The sequence below is a fragment of the Brassica rapa genome, chromosome A09 (genome assembly GCF_000309985.2).
Source record: "Brassica rapa cultivar Chiifu-401-42 chromosome A09, CAAS_Brap_v3.01, whole genome shotgun sequence".
Lineage (NCBI taxonomy): Eukaryota > Viridiplantae > Streptophyta > Magnoliopsida > Brassicales > Brassicaceae > Brassica > Brassica rapa.
This window is the reverse complement of record NC_024803.2, coordinates 24,164,410-24,185,341: the sequence shown is the minus strand read 5'-3', so window position 1 is coordinate 24,185,341 and position 20,932 is coordinate 24,164,410. Positions and strand designations below refer to the sequence as shown.

The following is a 20,932-nucleotide window of genomic DNA, read 5'->3' as shown; positions in this document are numbered from 1 at the left end:
TCAGATTATATATTTTCAGATTCGAAATTTTTATAATTTTTTTTGAATTTTTTTTTTCGAAATTTTTTTTTATTTTTTTTTTCAAATTTTCTTTTTATAATTTAAAAATACTTTTTGAAACTGTTTTTAAAATTTTATTTTTATTTTAGTATTTATTTTTTATAAAATTTTAAACCCTAATTCCAAAACTCTATCCCTTAACTCTAAACCCTAAGGTTTGGATTAATTAACCCAAGGAATATAAGTGTATATTTACCTCTTTAATGAAACATATTTTTGTGACTTTGAGCTTTGAGTGCTACTTTGGGAACAAAAACTTGGTTTGGTGCTATCCTAGTCTTTTTCTCTTTCTAAAATCAATGCTACTTTTTTTTTTTGGACAAACCTCAGTTTTGTAGATTCTTACTCCATTAAAGGAGAAAGTGTTTAAATAACATGATAACAAAGTCATCCTCACTAAACAAATAACAATTACAGTAAAGCAAAAAATGATAAAGGCATACAAAACAATTAAACAACTAATTGTGTGGAGAGGTCCTCTAGTCTCAACAACCAAGCTAAAAAGTGCAAGGAAGTCTTGCGAATTAAAGATCAGACTTAATGATATAATTCTTGAGACTGAAACAGCAGCAAATGCACAATTAACAATCCTTGAAATGGCTACACACATATAGGCGATTGAACACCATTTTCATAAGCCTTTGATTAGAACTTCAATAACTGAAATATCTCTAATATTAGACGTTTTACTTCTTGAAACAAAACAACTTAAAGTAGGTGATGAATGAAGAGGAACAAATTCCATAGAGGAGGAAAACAGACAGAAAATATCGATAAGCAAAACTTTGAAATGTCTTGCATAACTTCATCAAGCTGCCGCAACAAAACACAAAAGTACTTGAACAAAGGTATAACTTCGTAACGTTGTAAAGAGACAACATACTGTAGTAAATGGTCGCACTAAGGGATAGACAGACCACAAGAGAGTCCAAGAGAACACTCCAAAACAATCAACACAAGACCAGTCAATAAGTGAAAATCTTAGAGATACTGGGTTGTTGGAAGATGAAGGAAGCATGAGGTGGTGATGAGGGTCGAGGAACCGGTACATGAAGCGACCAGACAAACCCTACAGTGACTGCGATGAGAGGCGATGAAACCATTGAAAAGAGACTGCATTCCTTAGTAATAATGCCATTGGAAGACCCCAAGCCAAGCACCAACCAGCCACCGAAACTGAAGTAAAAGGAAAAAATCTGATTAGTAAAAGAAAAAAACTCTGCCAGCATACCCTAGTATAAATGCAACATATAAATTAATGAAAATGGATATACACATAACTTTGACAAAAAGGATATATACATCACATCAAATACAAAAAGTGAAAGATCTAGCATTTTCAGTAGCAAGTTAGTTTTAATCGTTTTCGTAACTTAAGATCATCTACCGACGACCTAATATTTAGGCCAACTTTAATGTACTCGTCGAGTCTTACAGTTAATAAAAAATCTTTCAAAACCCACTATTGAATTTTCAACTTATTGAATTGATATAGAAGAAATATTTACTTCGTACAATTTGCAATGACGAAGAACAACGAGGACGGAAATGGCGGCCCCATGTCTAGAAGATAGCATGCCACTACCAGCATCACATGATGATCATGCCGAGTTGGCAACTTTGATGAAGAGTATCCTTGAATGGCTAGATAAGTAAGGTGTCATTGCACGTGCAAGTAGCGAAAGATTGGTAGCGTTTTTTGCTACTCACGAGTTACCACCGCCAATAAAAACATAGAAATCGATCAAACTGAAGACAAAATACAATGAGTCCTCTTCAGGTTCCCACACTGAACGGATCAAAGCACTGTGGGATCAAAATAAGAAATGTCAAAAAACCCTAACTTTCTGCGAGAGCCAACTGCAAGTGACCAAATAAATGTAAAAAATATGTAAAAAAAATAAACGAGTTTAGAAAAAGTTGATCTTATTTCGAATCCGCGTAAGAGCGTTGCGATCATTACAAAAGATGATAAAAGCTTTGGCCACAAGAGATGTCAGCGAGTTACATAGTTCTAGCAACCTAAAATTTTATACCTAGTTGAGTCGCATGTCGATAAGAAAAGATGAAAAAAGATACGAAAAAGGTTTTAATTTGATTTCGAACTGAACCTTATGAAAGGCTGCCTACATACCCCTTTCGAGGATCAAGCCGAACTTAGTTCGATTGAAAGAGTAGAACAAGAGATCGAACTGCCTGGGCGAGTTCGTCTAGTAATCGAGTGCCAGTCATAGAAACAGAACATGTCGAGAATAATGCCTAAAAGTTTCTAAGTGCAGAGAGTTCTGAGAGGGAAAAAATTGTTGGTGTGCCTCTTCAACCTCGACGTCCTTATATACTCCTCCTAGAGGCCGTTTTCTCTTTCCCTTTCTGGCCTCGGTCGAGTTAATCGCTTCACAGAAATATTCTATTTTTCTTCGATCTTCATGTTTATCTTTGGAAACTTCACATTTATCCTCTGAACTTGACATGTATCTTCCCCTGCAGAATAAAAGATAAACTGTCATAACGATTGGGCTTGATTTAGTATAAAATCGTGAGTGGGGTTTTAGCCGCGTTCTGGACCCTTTCGGGCTGTTGCCCGACTTAAGCGTTTTTACGATTTATCTAAATAGCGCTTCCGAAACGACGTCGATTCCGAAGTAAGTTCAAATTTTCCCGTATATTGGAGGAGGTTTAAGGTGTTTAGTTAACCGTTGCCGTTTTATACTATCAATTTAAACTTCTTACGAGAAAACGAGTTCTTACGGTTTTTAAATCGTAAGTTCCAACGATGACTCTGATCAAGACGAAACAAGAGGATGTTTAATCCAATCCCAAAGGAGGGAGCTACGAGGAGGGGACGAAGGCAGGCTAGTTGATCTGGCTCGCCGAACGGGAGAGTTGGACGACTTGTTCGATCCAACTCGCCCGTTCGGCGAGTTGGACGACTTGCTCGAACGAACACGTCTGTTCGGCGAGTTGGACGGCTTGCTCGATCCAACTCGCTGGTCCAACTTACCGAACGGGCGATTGGACGGTGCGTTCGGTCCAACTCGCCCCTTCAACGAGTTGGACGATGATTGTTTTGCTGTTCGTGATCTGTTTGTCTGAGGCCTTGAGTAACCTTTCTCGAAGGCTTATCGTGTGAATCCTTTTCGGAGTTGTTACGAAACTCGATTTAGTTTTTTCTACTTCTCTTTTCTTTTGAATTTTATCTCTCTTTTTCAAAGAGGACATTTTCCGGGAAGTTTTCTGACATTGATTCCATCGTGACCAATTTTGATCCCAACAGTTAGCCCCCCAGCTCGTTAGAATCGTGGTGTTCTTGCGACCGAATTAGGCATGTCGGGTAAGTTAGGCGGAGTTAATGGTTGGAAGTGGTCTTTTCACTCTACTAAAAGTGGAGTGCAATAAGATTAGGGTTGCGCTTTGTGAAGGCTGCATACGTACCCTTGTCGAAGGGATCATGCGTTTCGTAGTTCGTCCTGGAGTTGAGATTCTTACAACCTGTGTTCCGGTCAGACCTTTATGGTCTAGTTATGTGTCGTGTAGAGGTAATCGAGCATATATATGGGTGTAGAGGGAAGATTACGAGTTGTCATCTCGTAATCTAACTCTGTGTGAACTGTTATATCTGTGATCTGTTTCGAGAGTTTTAGCAGTGCGTAAACTTGCGGGAGTTCTGTAGACGCTCGAATATTGGCCAAGAGACAAATTTTGGGATCTTGTATCATGGTGTTTGATACTATGCCTAGAGATGTTAGAGACCAGTGTGTTGGGTTTAGGACAAGACTTAGGTCTAATCACGGCTTTAGGGGGTGCGATGACTACTTAGACTTACGTTTCCCGTATCGTTTTCGACCTGATTCCGTTCCGCTTTAAAGTCCGCGATATCTTCTCGGCTTACGTGACTTGTATGGTAGGATTTGAGCATATCTTCGAAGACAATTTTTAAGTCTCCCAAAAGTGCTTACCAGAATTTCGGATTTTTTATATAGCGGTATTACCATTGTGTCGGGTGTACGAGAGATATCTCTACGAGATGGCTTCGTCTGTTTAGGACGTTAAGAGTTTGTTGTGATCAGCAACAAACTTATCGGTAGATATTACCGTTTTTGAGTCTTCGCGAAAAATACATGTTTCAGAAGTTGTTAGTATGTATGACAGTTTGGTCTTCCAATAAGGTGTCTTTATTGAGGAAGGTAATTTTGTCGAAAAAAATTGTTCTTCAGGCGTCTGCGACGTCTCGCAATGCTGAAGATAGATTTTTATTTCGTATGCCACATTTCGTGCTTGAAATGTTCGCGGGCCTGAAGATGTTTTGCGATATTGCAAGGGTTTAGTCTTAACCCTGCGTTTAAGAAACATTTTGGTTTGTCTACGGATGTTCGTAGCCAAAATTGTTGTTCATGTTTGGATGTTAATAATTTGATTTGCGATCGAGGAATTAGAACCGAGGGGTCGCGTAAATTTGTCCCTGTGAAGAAGCGTTTTCCTTCTTAGTGCATATTTGAGGATGTTTCGTATAGCTCTAGGAGCTCTGTTACGAGTTTTCCTTATATGCCGCATTTTATGGGTAAAACATAGCGGGCTTTAAAGTTAATCGTGAAACGTATTGAACTTGGTTGATTGTCGACAAGTTTAAGTTTTCCGTTAACCGTTTGGTTGTTAGGACTGAGTTTTGTAAGGAAGAATTTATCATATAATTTCCGACTATGGGTTATACAATAATTATTTTCTTAATACATGACGTTTTTAGACAAATCGCAGATTGTCATCTAACCGTTAAGTCACGGAGCGATGGTTGCTCAAATGTTTTGGCCTGGCATGTAGGATGTGTTCACTCAGATAGGCAAGGACGTTGTAGGTGAAGGATTAGACCATGGTGCTTTCGTGTTAACATTAAGGTCATGTTAGTTTACGATTGTCCTTAAAAGGGATGCCAAATTTTGGTTCAGGCTTTTACTGGAAGGCATAATTGACCGAGGGCTAAAGAGCGCTTGTTGAGATTGATAGGCCAAGTTTGTCGGGGTTATCCGTGTTAAGATGGCTGATAGTCGTAGAAAACGATTCTCCGCTTTAGGTTTGAGTTATACGATGAATGTTTCGTATAATGTTACCTATAGTCTTATGAAAATTGATTCATTTTTGTCTGAGGAAGATGAAGCCTACAAGGTTTGATACAGAACCAGTGCGGAGTAATTGCGGGATGATTTCCTGCCGGATGTGACCGACGAGAACAAAAGGTAGAAGCCAGCGAGCCGCAGGGCTAAAAAAAGAGATCTATTATATCGTAATGCAAAGAGATCTCTCTTTAGATTGATCATCCGAAGTCAGATCTCACGGCTTTGTATTTGCTATACAAAAAATACTTCTTCGTAAGACCTGTTACGTTTACTTTTGAAAGTTTTTTTCGTATGACTTGATCTGATTGTACGAAGGATTTTTCGCGTAAGTAATGGGCGACCGGTTTTACGAAGGTTGTAAATCGGTGATATGTATGCATATGTCAAAGTAGCGTTGTTTCTGCGGGATTTACGAGAAGCGTTTCTGCTTTCATTTCGATCTTTGGTGAAAGTTGCTTGGAGTTACTCACGGAGTGTTACCAAAGTTTATTTCGCCACGATCTAGTCGCAGAACGTTTTTGATAGCCATTTGAGAGGATACTCATGACATATTCGTTTCTGAAACGAATTGGTCAACCAGCGGTAGATCTAGCCAACGATCAGGAAGAAAGTATTCCCTTTAATGTGCTTGCTGCTACTTTTATTCTCGAGTTTTCTTCGTTGCAAATGTTTTTGATGCTTTTCCATGACTCACTTTTCTCAATGGAAACTGAAAGAAATGCTTTGATGCTTGAAGATTTCTCGTAAAATTTTTCATACGAAATTGGCTTTATAAAGCTGAAATTGGCTTTATAAAGCCGAAAAAGGCTTCAAGACTTTGGCTAATCGTCGATTTTCAGTTTGACATTAGTAAAAGTTTTTCGATATGTATGATTGCGATGAGAAATGTTGTATAGTCTTTGAGATTATGTTCATGATCGTCTGGATATGTTGCTAGCGTTTAGACGAATTTCAGATTGTCCTTTGCTTTTTTGGGACGATTTTTGTGAGACATTGTATTGCCTATTGGTGCGAGAGTTTCCTTTGACGAATGCGTTTTCTTGATGACGAGGCAAAAGTTTTTGAAGACGGTTGAACCGATAATTGAGTATAGTTTTTAAAGACGTTCTCATGAGTATAGTATACATACCTACTCTCCCCCTGTATTTTACGAAAGAAAACGGTAGAACCGATACTTTGAAGGGTTGTGTACGTTTCTTCTTCCGAGGATTGGAATGATCAACAATCTGGTCGATTTAAAGATGACGCTGGGACTGTGATTTGGTTATTTTCAGGTTGACGACTTGGAATATGTCGGTTTTAAGAAAATCGGTAGATACGAATCGGTTTTAAGACGACGTTCATGTCTCTAGTTCTTTCTATCTTTAGGAAGCGAGCTGGATATGTGTGGCGATTGTTTCTCGATTTTCAGAGAGTTTAGATAGGTTTGCAAGATCTGGTTGAACAGTTATGCAACAATATATCGTGACAGAAAAAATCGCCTAAGACTTAGTTCGCTTGACTGTCCACCTAGTTTTTATGATTCGGCTTTGCCTCTTCTCCGTTTTGCTTGCTCATTTGCCCTTACTCTTTTCGTGTCTGTCTGGCCATTTCGAATAGCAAGACTATTGATTCTTCCTGGATTTCTCTGCTTTCCTGGCCGCGTTAAGGCTGATGCCAGTCTTGCGGTTTTCGTGATCCTTGTTTCAGTCTTAGTATAATTGGATTTACGAAAAATAATAAGCCTCTCGTCAAAACCTTTTTAGCGTGTATGAATAGCCAGGGACGATCAACAGATGCCGAGGATGATCAGGAAGACTCGCCGGGAGATGAGGTTTTGGCGATAGATTAAGGCAAGAGAGGAACGATGGCGAGCCCGTGGAGAGAGGCAGATGGGCGAATTTTGATTTTCGGATTTCCTCCATCTCTTTCCCTATCCGAGAGTCTTTTTCTACAATCGTTGTTAGATTTCCGAAGGTTGTCGAATAGTTTTGAGTTTTATTTACGAGAGTCGTTTCGTAAACGTTGTCAAACTTATTCTACGAAAATTGTATCATAAAATACAACCATGTTTAACTCTACGAATAATGTCTCGTAAAATAATGTTGAGTTTAATTGTACGAAAGCTGCTTCGTCAAATGTTGCCAACTTTAATTTTACAAAAGTTTTTCCGAAAAATAATATCGAGTTTAATTCTGAAATTTATTCTGAAAATGTAATTGATTTTAATTTTACAAAAATTGTTTCGTAAAATTGTCGAGCTTAATTTTTGCAAAGGTTATTTCGCAAGATGTTGTCGAGCATAATTTTTACGAGATTTGTTTGGTAAGAAATTTCAAGTTTTTGCTGTACGAGAGCCGTGAAGAGGTTTATCATTGCAACCAAACTTAATCATAAGTTTTTCTCTTATCCGTGGGATAGATCCGTGGAAGTTTCGAGTAGTTTTTTTTCCGAAGTAAGATATATGTTACAAACATCGACAACTCGTGGAATTTTTTACTATAGAAGTGATACTTGAATTTTTACGGAATCTTAGGTTTCAGAAAACGTTTTAGCGGTGGGGATACAATCTCCCGTTTTACTTTATTTAGTCTTCGTCAGCCGTTTTAGGTTTCGAGTGATTCTATGGAAATCAACTTCGTTTCTCCGAAAGTTATTTGGAAGAAGTACAACCGTGGGGAAGTCGTAACCGATTTGTTGCGCTTCCTTTTTCCACGATTAACCTAGGGTTTTTCCGTAAAATATTCGGAAGAAGTACAGCAATGAGTTATATACCCGATTTCCTATGCTTCCTTTTTCTGCGATTAACCTAAGATTTTTCTGCGGTTTTGGGGAGAGCAAGTTTTATTTTTTCGAAAAGTTTTTGGAAAATGTCTTTTGGTAAAATCCTTACGTGTTGAGACTTCTTTAACTCGGTAATGAGCCAAATCTTACGGGGTTTGATAAAATTTATCGTTTTTCTTTATGTTTTGACAGAGAAATCGCGAGCTTTTTCGTTGCTCTTCCTGTGGCGAAAAGTCGCGACTAGGTTTTCGATTTTCTCAAGAACTGTGGCGTTTGCGTAAGCGTTGCCCATAGGCGCAGTGGCTGCTGTAGTTGTTTTACCAGAATTGTTGCGAAGTGCGATTTTGTCTTTTGTATTTCCAGACATCGTTTTGATCAAGCGTTTTGCAGCTATGAGGTAGAGTTATCTGTACCCCCCCCCCCCCCCTCCTTCTAGCGCCAAACTGTGGGAACCAAAATTTGCATTGTCGATTTCCGTTAAAATAAGAAAAGTCAAGAAACCCTAACTTTCCCAGAGATCCCAGATTCTCTTCGAGAGCCGACGGAAAATGACCAAATAAATGCGGAAAATATGTAAAGACAATAAGTGAGTTTAGAAAAACTTGATCTTATTTCGAATCTGCATAAGAGCGTTGCGATCATTACAAAAGATGATAAAAGCTTTTGGATCACCAAGGATAAACAAGGTTTGATACAATGCAATGTGATAAATACAAAACAAGTTGTGATCGTTTAGATGCAAATGCAGCCGCGACTATAAATTTGGCTAACCTTACATCTCCACTCCTCATACAGCCCAGCTAGAACGTATAACAAGTTTAGCTTAATCTCCATTATTTTGGTTCATAAGAAATTCTACTTTGAAATTTTGACTACATGTTTTTTTAATGGATTTCTCCAATGCTCATTTGATGCTCAATTTTCAAGTCTTCTATTTAGGGATGTTAATATGGGCCATATGGGCCCGTTTAAGTCCTGCCAGTTTAAGCCCGTTTAATTTCAAACTCGTTTATACATTTACCTCTTTAAACCCTTTTGATGTCCAATCCGTTTATTTTTGTAATACCCGTTTAGGTCTGTTAGGCCCGTTTATGACTTTTATCTAAATGAAGGTCTCATATTTCAACATGTACGTTAGTTCTGCTTTTAAATGCAATTTTAATTATTTCAGTTGCTCAGTATATAATGAACCGGGTTTGTGTATCCAAAACATATTTATAATCTAAAATTACATAATATCTGAAACTCATAAATTGAAAGACAACAAAACAATTTTGCCATCAGGTTTTTGTCTGAAATAACAAAACTACAAATCATAGAGAAACAAGATAGAAACCAACTTCATCATCTTCTCCTAATCTCAAACCAACGACCCCTTCTCCATCTACATTGCTCTGCAAAGAAAAGAAAGGGATTGAACACACGAAGAGCTAAATGTGATACATTACACCATTGTAATACTGACAATTATGAACACATCATAAATTCTCATTTTCTACTAAAAGTTAAGGCCACAAACACAAACAAATCTCAATCCAACTCACTTAAAGAACCAAGTAACTACTATTCTCCTATGTAATTACTTTAGCCCTTTCACTCTACCATTTACTTGTAACAGTCAAGGCCAACACAAACTAATCTCAATCAAACTCACTTCAAATAAACAAATAATTAACAATCAAAGTTGCATTTTCACTGTGACGCTCATACTCATTCTCACTGCGACGCTCATACTCATTTTCACTGCATGTTTGAATCTCCTGATCTTGAATTTTCTACTCTTGAGCTACTTGGTGTTTTCCTAACTTCTTCAATGCCAATGTCATCAGTATCTTTGTAAATTTTTAAAACTACCTTCAAATTTTGGAAATTCTCAAAGCCAATTACGAGCGCAAAGCAAAGCTTGAACATTTTATGGAAGAAGCCAGTTTCGGTATGGAGTCACAGCTCTACCTCCAATGCTAAATGCCGACTCAGTGGCAACTATAGTACTATGGATGGTAAGCAAATCACACGCCATGTCAGCTAAATCACTAAGTCGATGATGCTTATCTTTCCATTAGACTAAGACATCTAAGTCTGGAAAACATTTTCTGTTTACTCTTGGCTCCTCTAAACAGATATTTCAATGTGTTTTTGGGTTGCCCACACCAGCTGTAATACTTCTTTCTAACTCAAAAAAAAATCCTATACAATGAAGTATCATATCAAATTACTAATAACAATACTATGGAAGATTCATATCATTCTGAAACATTTACTTACATTGTCAACATCTTCTTCAAATGGAGATTCATTGATTATCTCATATGGAGTTGGGGTAGCTGAAAAAGTTAATGAGTTTGCCAATTTTCTAGTCTGATAGTCTTTGTATAGCATCTCTAAGTTATCATTAAGTACTAGAATCTTTAAGACATAAATGGTAGGATCCAAAGATTCATAAGCTTTTTCAAGAACCTCAAGTTTCAGTTTCGGATCTAAGATAGCTCCCATAACCAAAATCTTATTGTAATCCTCTCGGCAATTATCAAACTTACCTTGCATTTGCGAACTATTTCTTTTATTCTAGCATCATCACATACATCATATTTCTTCAACAACTTTTCTATCCTCCACACTTTTGCGAAATACAATTAGATGTAAGGTATTTAGAACCTAAAAAGTATGTAGTAATAACACTAAAAGACTTCAATAACTCGCATATCTTAACCCCTCAGTTATGGTCAACCTCTGAATGCAATGATTTATAATGTGTTTCAAAAGATGCCATGCTTTCAAAGGCTTCTCTAAAATTCAATGCTCGGACTAACATCTCGTATGTGGAATTCCATATAGTCAGAACATCAAGAGATAAACATGCTCCATTCTTGATTCCAACTCTCTCAATACAAGCTGCAAAAGATTATATTCTTTGTTGAGATGCTTTTACATATCTGACACTTTCCCTAATGTCATGGAAGATATTTTTTTGCTAACTCTAAACCTTCATCTCACATGCATAAACTTCTCATCACATAGCAAACCCCTACCACTTATCATCTGAAGCTACCACTACATAAAACAATTGAATTGCATCAAATAAATCACATCATAAATATAAATGATACAATTTTGAATTACTTATTTGTAAATGAGACCAATATATATAGTTTTAGATTAGTTGTAATAATTGATGCTATTATTAGTTAATTTAGCATCACTTTAAGCAAATCATACATTTTCGTTTAATTTGTATCATTTTAATAAAATTGATGTAACTATACAAAATTTATAACGATTAGTATTGATGCATTTTTTATTTGGTTAACATCATTTATTAAAATGATGCATAATTAACATCAGTAAAAATTGATGCTGATAAATAACAGTTTTCTCTTTTGGATCATTTTAATAAAAACGATGTTATTTTATTGAAATTTACATCATTTAAATTATTTGATATATTATCAAATTCATTTACATCAATAAAAAATTGACACATATATGTAATATTTTATTACTATTAGATAATATAGCACACATGTATTTAAATCTATTACGAAGCAAAAAAAAAACTCTATTTAAAACAACCCACTTGAAATAATAAGTTAACAAAAATCATAAACTTAAAAGACTAGAGATTACGTGAATCAGTTAATATTCATAAGACTTAATTTTTTTATGGTGGTTTCTTATCGAAAGAGGAGGGATATATTTTCATCAACAAATGTATTTTTCCGGTCGTGATCTTCAATACTCATTCATGGGTTCTTCTTTTCTGAAACCATTTTATCAGTTAAAATTTAATTGTTACTAACTACTCGAGTAAAAAAACAAAATTTGGATTCTGTTTCTTCTTAATCAGATGAATATGATGGGAAAACTCTAACCAAATATTATTTTTCTATATTCTCATTGTATTCTTTCCATGTTTTTTTTTTAAGACATGTAATTTTTTTAGGACTATATGTTATAGCAAACTTTTTTCATTCTTTGGATTGAGAACGTTTGGAGATACAAGAAGATATGATATCAAATTTGATATCTAGAGAAGAAGTAAACATCTCAAAGAATAGTGGTTGGTGAAAATTTTTTGGATGAATGTCGTTAAATTCACTACATAATCAACGAAGATTGATGACTAATATGAGGATACATAAAACAAGAAGAAAATAAAGATGGAGATTCTGGATTGAAGAAAGTCTTATGGGCAATCAAGTTTGAATTTTTTACAATTTTTTTCCTCTAATTGTATCTTTTTTCTCTTCATGCTTCTCTAAGCTTATCATTTTAATTTTAAGTTTTATCTTTTACATTAGATTGCATTTTTATGAAGATAAAATATGTTCAATGTAAAAATATTTAATTGATCTGTTGACATGGTTTAGAATCGATTAGTATAATAATATTAACAACTATAAATGATACAATTACTAAAATTATTTTAATATTTTGATACTAATGTTTTTTTATTAATAAAAATAATGGGAATAATTTATTTTAATCAATGTTAATACATACATCATTTAAAAAGATTGGCGTAAATATTACTATCATTTCTTACAACAGATACGCACCAGTATCACTTACGCTAATTGATGTAAATATTTAATATTTTATTTCAATTATTAATAAAATGATGCATATTATTTGCATCAGCACTTTCAAAGTAATTTCACTAAGTGTTGTAAAATCTATTTACATCATTTATAAGTAATGCAAATATTCATAATAAATGATGCTAAACAATCATTTTTTAAGTGTTCCCTTTAAGAATTCTCTCCAATCTCCATACTGTCATTGTTGCTAGCTTTATCCAAAGTGATACATAACACCTTTTTCTATAAACCCCAATCCTTCAAACACTCAAGAATCATGCTAGCAATTTCTCCACCAGTGTGTGAACACTTCAGAATACAGAAGGCTAAACCTTATTGTTCAACTTCCAATTATCATCAATGCAAGAAGCATTTAGACAGAGACAACCCATGGTAGTGGAATGAGTTAGCCATAAATCTGAAGTAAAGTAAACTCGACCATGATGCTTTGCCAACACATTTCTAAGATTTTCCTTTTGTATCTCATACCTTCAAAATACATCAACAACAACAATTTGTCTACAAACGGGTTGACAATCCGGATTAAGATATAATTTTATAGCTCTAACCTTTTCATACTCAGCATATCTAAAAGGCAAATCATGATGGATTGTGATCTCGCTAGTCATCTCTCTATCAACTTTATGATCATATGCAGTACTATCTACCTTTTTAGGCATTTCTTGACACTTATCTAAATGGTAAAGCAAGTGGTGTGTTCCATGTGTTTAGTATTAATCACTAGTTTCTTACCAAAATGGTTACACTGACATATTTCCTTGCCATCACTTTTAACCCCAACTGATGTATAATCTTACCAATATTTAGAAGTTAAATGTCTCTTACGTGGTTGTGTCGCTTGAGTTGTTTAAGCTGCTTGTGTGTCACTTTGTTCTGGTTTTTACATTTCTGGTTCTCCCTCATTCATTGAATTTTCCTCATTCAAAGAATATTATGCATTCATGGCCATGTAATCCCTTTAAGCATCAAGGATTACTATTGTATTGAAAGACTCCAAATCTAATCAGTTGTTTTATCGACTTTCACTCTTTATTTATTCTTCAGTTTTTCAAAATTGTAATGATATCTTAAAGTTTAAAAAATGAATTCTAGAGTGAAACTATAGTATTGGTAGTAGTTTTGGTCATGGATGTATCAATTCATCAAGTGAAACTTAAGAATCTCCACAAAGAAATTATGTAAATAAATTGCAGAAACTATGACCAAAAAGAAGAACTTCAAAATTTAAGTGTAGTTTTTGTAATGAGATTCAATAAGCATCATATTCCAAAATTAAACACATTTATTTGGAATAAAAGGTATGAAACATCTCATTGTAGAAAGGCAACAATGACTGCAAAGCTTTAATTGCAAAAGTTGAACAACAAAGTTGAGATGAAAAAACCTAAGCTGAATCAAGTTAGAGATCAATTGAATCAAGAAATTGCAAGAAAGTTTTTACAATATGTGAGTCATGCAATCTTTCAAGTCATAAATCTAATAAGCTAGTTTTTGCCAACAAAATTGATACAAGTGAGTACAAATATTACATTTTGGTATTAAATACTAGTTGGTATCATAACATTTTATAAATTGCTTGAATGTATTTAAATGTTGGCTGGCGAAAATGATATGCTAAGGGTTGAAGACTCCGACAGATAATATAGAAAACATGGACACTATTAGGTTAATGTAAGTTGCTGGTTTGTTTGGATGGAGAAACTAGTACGAAGATTGATGTTAACATTAGAGTAAATTGAGTTTTAACTCGAAGTTTACAGGTTTCACAATGATTCACATAGTGCTGTTTTTACTAGCTAAGAACTTGGTTCATAATGACCAAAATTAACATATGGCAACTAAGATTCATTTGGTTTGTTGACCTTGTTGATGAAGGTCAAGTCAAAATCCAAAAGATCCATACTACTATAAATCCAGCGGATATGTTGACGAAGTGTTTACATGGAAATTCATTTGAGAAGTGTCTTGTAACGCTCAAAGCCGTTGTCTGATTTTCATCAGATGTACTATGTGTTTTCCTTGTCAGGAGAATGCAAGATAAAGAACATGTGCGTCATTTAATTTCTTGGTTATTCAAGGTTTAATCGACAAATGAAATGAAAACATATAACTTACTTGACACATGCATATAACCCGTGGTAGTCATGCATTCTTTAGGTGTTCTGTTAAGAAAATGAGTAGAAGTGTTAAAAAGTACGATTAAGGTTATTAGTTTCCAAATCAATTTCGATAGAAGGGTATATTCATCTTTGACGTTGCAATAGAGCAGATAGTAGGAAATACTTCGGCTGAAATCAGTTGGAGGAGAACCATGAAGAAGGGTAAGAGTTGTGGACTTTGGTGGCCATATCTCATGGATGAGCAAGTTCTCTAGATAATTTTTTAACGAAGTTAAAAATGATGGTAAAACTTTAATTTTCAAATAAGAGTAGTGTTTGTTAGAAACTAGGGGTTGACAGAATGCTCGAAGGACCAAAAATATGTATATTAGATTAGATAACTGATATATCAACTTGTAACAACTTTTTTCTTGCCTATTTTAATCTTAAGTGAAACTTTTGTTTTTTTTTTGTTTTTGCTTTCTTTTCTTTGCAGCAGAGTTAATACACATGCATAATACCATATAAGTTATAATTAGCAAAAATATATTTAAGCATGATATTGATATCATTTGTTATACATATTTATTTAATTTTATGTTTTAATGTTGGTGGTTCTCAAAGCTTAACAATTGTTCTATCTATTTGCACTCTTTATTTTTTCTTCGGTTTTTAAATTTCTATGATATCATAAATATTAAGAAAACATGAATTTTCAGAGTGGAAGTGTTTGTATAGGTAGCAGCTCTGGAAATGGATCTACCAATTCATCAAGTGAAATATAAGAACCTCCACTATAGAGTTATAAATTGCATAAACTAAGATCATTAAGTGGAACTTGAAAATTTAAGTGCAACTTTATAATGAGATTCAACAAGGATCATATTCGAGAATAAAAATTCATTTCTTTTGACTGAACTGGAAACACCTCTTGGTAGAAAGGCAACAATGACTATAAAGCTTGAAATGCAAAAGTCAACCAATGAATTTGAGATGAAGAAATTTGAGTCCACACATAGAGAGACTCTTTTTGCCTATGAATCAGTTTCTAAGAAAAGAAAATCTTGCGTTTTGACTCATCGTTACAAGAATTGATATTTAACTTAGAGATCAATTGAATCAAGAAATTGTAAAGATGTTTTTACAAAAACCGAATTGTACAATCTTGCAAGTTACAAATCCCATAAGTTTCTACCAATCAAAATTGGTGGTTATGCACCTATAAATTATAATAAGCTAAAGACTACTTTATTGCAGCAAGAAAAAAAAAACAATGTCAAAAAATAGTGGCACTTAAATTGACAGAAAAGAATAAATGGTGACGATTGTGAGTGATGGTTCGATTGATCCTAGAAAAAAATATGATTAATTTCATAGCTACTTTTGGAAGCGACCCTATATTTCTTAAAGATGAAAATTGTTTCAGTTAAGTGAAAGATAAATTATTCATTGCTAAATTGATCAATGGAGTTATTCATCAACTGTATGAGAAAATTATTGTACAAGTAATCAATGATAACGTACCCAATTGTAAGTGATTTGAGACCTTACCTTATGGTAGATTTCCTTGCATCTGTTGGACACCATGTATTCTTCACACTTGCAACCTAGTTTTAAGGGATAAATAAATATATGATGAGTATCACTAGATTACTGAAATTCATGAGGGTGAAGTTGCAATTAGACACTTCATCATGAACCATGATAAATAAAATAAATATAAGATAAATATTTAACTATTAAAAATTTTCTTGAAATTTTTCAAAAACATTTGTTGTAAATCTGACATAAAATTGTCGAAAAACCGTTGGAATGTTTTGTCAGAAAATTTTCATACAAATTTTGTTTAAAAAAATTGAAGAACTAATTTCCTTTATTTTCAATGGGAATTTCTGATAAATTATCAATGATAATTTTACGACTAAATAAACCTGACAGACAATATTATCGGTGCTTTCGTAAAAAATAACTATTTTCTACGAAAAATTAACAACTTTTTCCGCCAATTTTTAGATGTTTTCTTGTAGTGGATGAAAATTTTGCAAGTGGTGGTCCACATATAAATACATAAATCTGATGTGAAAGGATGAAGGGAATTTGAAGATTATTCCCAAGTAATGGTGATTAAGGTGGAGTATGCATTACTATCGATGAAGAATATTTTTTTGAAGATTTTATATGCATTTCAATGATGTCTACTATAGCCATAGTTGGGGACAAAATTTTGTGTTCAAACTCCCCTACTATAAACTGTGGCTTTTATGATACTTAGAAAAAAATTCGCAAAAGGCAAATTTGTAGTATCCATCCAGTAGGGAACAGACATACTGACATACGAGAAAACATGTTTCCTTGTTCGTGCTTGTCTTGTAAGGAAATACGCTTGATGAGTGTTACTGGATCTGACCTCGTAGACCACTTTGGCATCATTGTAGATCTCCCATAGAGTTTTGAGTTCGCTAAGTTCAGATACGAAGGCTGGCCAATCCTTGGGCGTCTCGATCATTTTGACTAATTATTGGGAATCAGTGACAAAGTGGTTGCAATAGAGCTGATGGTGAGATAAACATTTTAAAGCCCATGTCAAACTTTTAAGTTCAATATGTAGTGGGAAAATTTCCTTATGCCCAACTTCTAAACTAAGTAAATCTATTGAGCCATCTTGTAGATGTAGAATCCATCCCACTTCGCTTGTGGCATCATCATGTTTCCATGAGCCATCCACGCGGCATGTGAAAGTTGGGGTCTTTAAGTGGTTACCCGGTAAAAATTTGAGACGGTTTCTCTTGGATCCTCTTCTTGGTTGGCAATGAGCCAAGCACTACATTTCCGTGATGCCAATTTTGTTGTGTCCATAGGAGCACTACATTTCTCTTGGATCCTTTTCTTGGTTGGCATGAGCCAAGCACTACATTCCCGTGATGCCAATTTTGTTGTGTCCATAGGTGAAAAATCATGTGCATTGAACAATTTCTCATTCTTGACTTTCCAAATATACCATATAAGGCTTTTTTTTGAAAAAAAGGTAAGATCTTGGAGATTTATGGATCACTCGAATAAATGCCGTAATTCACGAAAAACTCGGGTTTCTTTCTCAATATCTCCTCCAGTATGGGTTCTAGAGAGTAGGTAGTCCATATTAGTATAAAGGTTTTGTGAAGGAAAAATTCTTGGATCAGAGGGGATCAACGATAGGGCGAACATAGCATTGCGGGAGGGCAGGTCAAGATCATGTGGTTAATTGATTCCTCATCATATCTACATCTTGGGCAGCTCGGGTCATCTCCAATGTGTCTCTTGAATAGTCTTTCATTAACAACTATTGCTCCAGACACACATTGCCATAAGAAGTGGCAAAATTTCTTCCATGTTTTAAGTTTTCAGATTTTTTTTTCTATCAGAGGATTAAGGGATGGTAGCTGATTTTGAAAATCAAATTCACTATTTTTTTAGCTCTTGTAATAATATATCCTGAGTTAAGTCAATATTGGAAAATTCCAACAGTAACCGTCTGTGATAGAATTCCTACTAATGTGTAACCTGCGCACTAATGGAATCTTGTGCGGATCAAGGAGGCTCTTGAGTTTATTATTATCCCAATCCTTTTTCACTGGGTCAATGAGATCAGAGACTCTTAAGTCAGGGTAATAGACTTGTGGCATGATAGGCGGTCATGCCTTCTTGTCTGGGATCCACGGGTCTTTCCACACAAGTGTATGTTCTCTGTTCCGATCGTACGTCTCAGTCCTTTAGTGACTAGCTCCTTTGATGCCATAATACTTCTCCAACCGTAGGAAGGTCTTAAGACCTTTGGCGCGTTGAAAATGTGCAAACCCGAAAGTAACCTCCTTTGAGTACTTTTGTAAGTAGGAAATTTGGGTTTTATTCCAATCTCCAAAGTTGCTTAACCAAAAAGGCTATGTGAAATGATATAATATTTAGAATATTCTTTTTTGTTTTATGTTGATAAGGATTAATCTCTAATCCTAAGTCAAATCAATATAGTATTTAATAGTTAATCCAATTCTAAGTGATTTCAATCCAAAGAGAATACATGTTCATACTTAATCTAAGTACACTCAGTGTAATGACGTGATATGGTTTAACTAGCAAGACTCTAAGACAATAAATTAACAAACTTTCAAGCAATAGGATAAAGGAGGAATCATGGGTCTACGAATTTAACTTCAAATGACTAAGATCCAATCTAGAATGGCAACGTATCAATCAACATATTTCCTTAAGTCTAGACTACAATCCTAAACAAGTTATTTGTCAAGATAAATGCTCATTTACTCTCATTGATCAAACATAAAATGTCTTTGGTTTGTGTCATTCAAGCAATCATTAAGAACATGTCCATTAACTATCTAAAGCTTTCCTAACATCAAATGTCTTTGGTTAAGCAAGCAAAGAGCAAGGTTGAGTTGGCTCAGACATTTGATCAAAAACCTTTACAGGTGTGAAATGTCTAGAGTTCTAGTTTAGAGAGGCCAATACTAAACTAGCATTAAGATCACTCAACAAGCAAGAAAATAGATTAATCTAACTATCTTCACTTAATCACTTTAATCATCCTAACCCATGAATCCAAAGGGTAACTACTCACTAATAGACATGATGAACCCAATAATCAATGATGATTGAAGGTTAATCATGATTAGTGATCAAAATAATCAAGCAAACACAAGATATCAAGATGAAAAGAAGCTAAAGATTGAATATTTCACCAAAATAGGTTTTGTGTTTGGATAGAAAACAAGATAGTCCCTAAGATTAGATCTAAAAAGTGTTTATAGTGGTTTAAAATCGAACTGGGTCAACCTAACAAACCTGGGCTGACCCAAACACAAATGTGTAAAAATCTGGTCAATCCTCGAATGTTGACTTTTTGGACAGTCACAGCGGCCTTCTTGCGTCCTCGTCATGCCGCTGCGGGCTCCGACATACCGCTGTGGAACACAGCAGCGGCTTCACGTCACCACTGCGACATCTTGAAATCGGGCAGGGGCGTGTGCATTTTCTCAGCGGCTTCTACGCACCGCTGCGCAAGGCCGCTCCTGTACTTCATGGTTTTCACTCTCGAATTGGTTGCAGCGGCTTCATGTCGAGGTTACAAGGCCGCTGCGAGGTCACGAGGCCGCTGGGTCACTTGTCCTCTCGTCTTCTTCTTGAAAATCACCAATAACTCCTCCAAACTATCTCCAAGTGCTCCAAAGTCACAATGTGACATCTTCATCACCAGATAAAGACGTATGCAATGAAAAGCAATCTAGATATGTCTAAATGTTATCTTAAATGATCAAAATGTACAAGAATGAATAGTGAAAACAATGTAAATAATCAAGATATCATATGTTAGCCTCCAAAATTTCATGACCGTTTTTATTGTTTTATACATTTTAAACTTAATATTTTTGGTCTATATTATGGTACATGCTTCATGACTGCGTTCTTGTCAGTGTAAGAAGTTTCTAATTTTCCATATTAAGTTTGTCTATCATACATTGATTTTAACTGAGTTTAAAATATTATTTCAAAAATTAATATCAAAAGAATTAAGGAGGAATCAAACCTGGAATAAAGGGGATTCATTAGGTGGAAATTACCATGCGAAATTTTGTATGACTGTGCACAAATAAAAGTTTCTTAAAAGTATTGTATTATGGGTGAGTGCCAAAAAAAATAAAAAAGGCCAGTGGAAGAAGTACTAGTTTTGTATGACTGTGCACAAATAAAGTTTCTTAAAAGTATTGTATTATGGGTGAGTGCCAAAAAAAAAAAGGGAAAATTGTTTTTTTAGAGCAAAAAAATGATAACTATGTTTTTTTAAACTAATTTCATATACTTTATGTCTTATTAGGCTAATTATTTTTAAAATGGCAATAATGCCCTTAAAGTTATAATTTTTTTGTTTTTTGATTTTTTTTTTATAAAAAAAACAATTAAAAAAATATGAGAGTGAATATTCTCAAATATTTTGTTTCCATATTTTTAGGAACTGATTTTTTATCCGTAGAATACAGCTAATCTGTAGAAATCGATTTCTACAGGTTTTTAGAATTATAGTAATATGTAGATTTTGATTTTTACATGTTTTAGATTTACAGTAAATCTGTAGAAGTCGATTTCTACGTATTGTAGATTTATATTAATGTGTAGATTTTGATTTCTAAAGATTTTAGATCGGTAGGTTAAGCGCGGAATGTGTATTCTAAATATTTTTAGAATACTCTTATTTACGTAGATCATGTATTCTAAATATTGTAGATTCAATGAAAAAAGTGGATTTTGTTTTCTACTT

At 34.6% G+C, this 20,932-nt stretch overlaps 1 long non-coding RNA gene across 1 annotated transcript; it reads right to left on the bottom strand.

The window, feature by feature from the left end:
* Positions 1-259: 259 nt before the first annotated feature.
* On the bottom strand, positions 260-20,652 carry LOC117128305. The gene is made up of 2 exons (XR_004451584.1): positions 13,355-20,652; positions 260-9,914 (listed from the first exon to the last, which is right to left on the bottom strand). It is a non-coding gene; the product is annotated as an uncharacterized LOC117128305 (long non-coding RNA).
* Positions 20,653-20,932: the final 280 nt, after the last annotated feature.